The sequence below is a fragment of the Cebus imitator genome, unplaced genomic scaffold, assembly GCF_001604975.1.
Source record: "Cebus imitator isolate Cc_AM_T3 unplaced genomic scaffold, Cebus_imitator-1.0 Scaffold207, whole genome shotgun sequence".
Lineage (NCBI taxonomy): Eukaryota > Metazoa > Chordata > Mammalia > Primates > Cebidae > Cebus > Cebus imitator.
In genome coordinates this window covers 101,613-105,468 of record NW_016107522.1, presented here as the reverse complement: position 1 = coordinate 105,468, position 3,856 = coordinate 101,613, and positions in this window count along the sequence as shown.

The window sequence follows — 3,856 nt, the reverse complement described above, 5'->3', positions numbered from 1 at the left end:
TGAATGCTGACTGTGGGTATATGAGAAGTCTCTGTGCTATTTTCTCAGTTTTTCTCTAAACCTAAAACTGTTTTTGTAAGCAAAAAATAAAATTCTAAGGCCCTCCTCAACCACCTGAAAGAGCCCTTCCCCTTAGCCAGGGGCATTCCAATGTTAACCTGAAAAAACTAGTTCAGGCTATGATGGAAAGGGGGAGCTGGGCATGCCTCATTCTACCCTCTTCCCTTTTTGAATTCCTAATAGAACAGACTCTTTAAGTCCAATAAGCAACATGTACAATCTTTCTCTCTGAAGCCTGCTACCTGGAGGCTTCATCTGCATGATAAAGCCTTGGTCTCCACAACCTCTTATCACAACCCAAACATTATCTCCCATTGATAGTAACTCTTTCAACCAATTGCCAATCAGAAAATCTTTGAATCCACCTATGACTTGGAAGCCTCACTTCCAGTTGTCCTGCCTTTCCGAACCAATGTACACCTTACGTGTATTGATTGATGCTTTATGTCTCCCTAAGATGTATAAACCAAGCTGTAATCTGGCCACCTTGGGCACATGTCCTCAGGATCTCTGGAGGGCTGTGCCACAGGCCATGGTCACTCATATTTGGCTCAGAACAAATCTCTTCAAATATTTTATAGAGTTTGACTCTTTCATCAACATTCTAAAATAAAGTTTATTTTGAAAAAGAGAGTGAGAGAAAGAAACAAAGGGACAGTTCCTCCTACTTTCCTGTGTGGGAGGTCACGACGTTTGGAGCTCAGGTGACCATCTTTTGACTCTCAATATGCCTGCTCACAGCCCTAACCAAACTTGGACCCATCTACCGGATTTTTGTTATTGACCCTGCCTGGAATGCATACTCCTCCATGCTTATTTCTCCAGCAAATAACTACCCCCATTCAAGTTTCAGTTGCCAGCCATGGCACAACATGTGGCCAGCAAGATTCTAAGATGTCCCTGCAGATTCCTGACGGCTGGTGTACACAGCCTACATAACCCTCAGTACTGTGAATATAATGGATTATACTCCCATGATCAGGTTATGTATGTGACACTGTTGATGTTAAGAATAGATTATCTCAGTAAGCCTGATCTAATCATATGCACTCTTTAAAAGCAGAGAGTTTTCTCTGGCTGGTAGCAAAAGAGGAAGTTAGAGATCTGATGTAGGAGGATGTTTGACACGAAGGAATTCTCCGTTGCTGGCTTTCAGGATGGAAAAGGTCATGTGGCAAGGAATGCAGGTGATCTCTAGGAACTGAAGGGAGGCCCAGGAAATGGGGACGTCAATCCTACAACCACAGGAAACTGAATTGTACCCAAAACAAGAATGAGCTTTAAAGATCTCTGCAAGGGCCTCTAGATAAGAAGCCAGCCCAGCTGACACCTTGATTTCAGCCTTGCAATGTACCCTGAGTAGAGAACTCAGCCTTGCCCCCATGCGAACTTCTGATCTATATAACTGGGAGCTAATAAACAGACACTGTTTTAAGTCACGAAATCTGTGGCAGTTCGTTATGCAGCAACAAAAAAGGAACACACCACATCTCCTCTCAGAAGTTATCTCTCACTTCCCCAGGCATATCTGTGACATCTTCCTCTTGCTGCTGTGGCATCCGATATACCTCCCTGCCATGATGCAGGTCACTCTGTGTTATCATTATCCACATACTTGTCTGCCCTCCTTAACATGATTCTGAATTCCTGGGCAGTGGGGACTATATAATTTAATCACTGCAATCCCAGGCACAGAGTAGGAAGGCAAAAAATATATATATATTTACTGAACGATGATTTCTTCAAGAAAAAAAATCCCAAGATCACTAATTTGTAATCATATATACTAAAATAACCCACGATGTCAGAGATTTAATATCCAAGCAAGAGGAAAAGTCACCAATATAAAAGAATGGCAAAAAAGAAAGAATAGTTACTATAACTATATGCATGGGATGTTTCTGAGGAACCCAGAGGTGAATGAAGTCCCCAGGGATGGTAAGTTAAGGAAGAGAGTAGAGAAATGAGCAGACTGTGAGGGGAAAAAATCTCTCTCTAGATCATTTAGTAAACAAGTTTTTATTGAATGCCTGCTAAGGGTAACCGGTAACTGTGGAGGACAATATAGAGGTTTAAGATTTAAAGGGCCAGGAGTGGTGGCTCACACCTGTAATCCCAGCACTTTGGGAAGCCGAGGTGGGCGGATCATGAGGTCAGGAGATCAAGACCATGGTGAACCCCTTCTCTACTAAAAAATACAAAAATTAGCTGAGTGTGGTGGCACGGGCCTGGGGTCCCAGCTACTCGGGAGGCTGAGGCAGGAGAATTGCTTGAACCCGGGAAGTGGAGGTTGCAGTGAGCTGCGATCGCACCACTGCACTCCAGCCTGGTGCATGGCAGCAGAGCAAGACAATGTCTCAAAAAAAAAAAAAAAAAAAGATTTAAAATACTATCATCAGGCATTCTGAGACCCTCCTTTCTGTGGCATACGTCTTAAAATGTTAGATTCAAGAAGGCCTTAGATTTTATGCATAAAAGTCCTCCTTTTTTTTCCTTTGAGACTAAGTTTTGCTCTTGTTGCCAAGGCTGGAGTGCAATGGTGCGATCTGGGCTCACCACAACCTTCACCTCCCGGTTCAAGCGATTCTCCTGCTTCAGCCTCCTGAGTAGTGGGGATTACAGGCATGCGCCACCACGACCGCCTAATTTTGTATTTTTAATAGAGACGGTGTTTCTCCATGTTGGTCAGGCTGGTCTCAAACTTCTGACCTCAGGTGATCTGCCAGCCTCGGGCTCCCAAAGTGCTGAGATTACAGGCGTGAGCCACTGCATCCGGCCCAAAGGTGCTCCATTTTTTAAACAAATAGAAGTAAACTGATTTTCCACTGAGCTCTGTTTCTGAGGTGCACATCCTCGTTCCTATGCCTTTGACACTTCTGTTAATGGGTTTGTAATACAAATTCCTGGAAGAAACCTAGAGATATTTTGACATTACACAACAGTTTCTCCCTCACAAGTGCCGGCTCCCTTGACCATCGGAGCTGGGGTAGCTGGGCCGTGTGGGTCCCATTCCCATCTCTCTCATTTCAAATGCTGCAGTGGAAATGTGGTCTGGAAAATGAATGAAAGGGGTGGATCCAGAATATACCGAGAAAACAAGTAAAAGCTCAACGGAGAATGGTACAGGAAGTTGTAAGGAGTATCTAAGGAAAGGAGAAGGGGGGGGCGGGAAGATGCTTTCTGGATCAAATCCCGTGGGCGATGAGGAGCAAAGGAAAGGGTTTCAGACTCTAGCTTTGGGGGTGGGGTGTCAACTCATGTCTCTGGGCTGAGGTTTCCACATCTGTAAAGCTGGAGAAGTAAGATTTGCCTGGCCAACCAATGTACACAACCATTGTTACAACCAAGTATCGATGGTGATAAGAACTAAACAGAAAACACAAATAATACTCAGCTGGTCTCCAAGGGGGTGGTTTAAGGTTAGGTGGCAAGCCTGAAGTAATTTCTAAAGTCCCTTAGGGAAAAAATTCTGAAACTTGAGCCACAAATTCAGAGGCAGATGGCTTTTCGCCTTGCAAACGACCTGCCATAGACTCAGTCCGTCACTGCCTCTGCTAGCTCTGCTACCCTTGGGCCCAGTCCGCAGCCCACGTGGGAGACCTTTCCTGGGATCTACTCGGACGTCTGGGACCTGCCACTTCGGCAGGCTGGAGACATCCCCCGTGCGTGTGCGCCGCGCCCGCGGAACAGTGCAGTCTGCCCGGGGCCAGGGGCGGGCCGAAGCCAGGGCGGAGCCAGGACTGGGAATCCCCGCGCCGTCCGGATGGTGGCGGGGGGGGGGGGGGGGGGGGGGGGG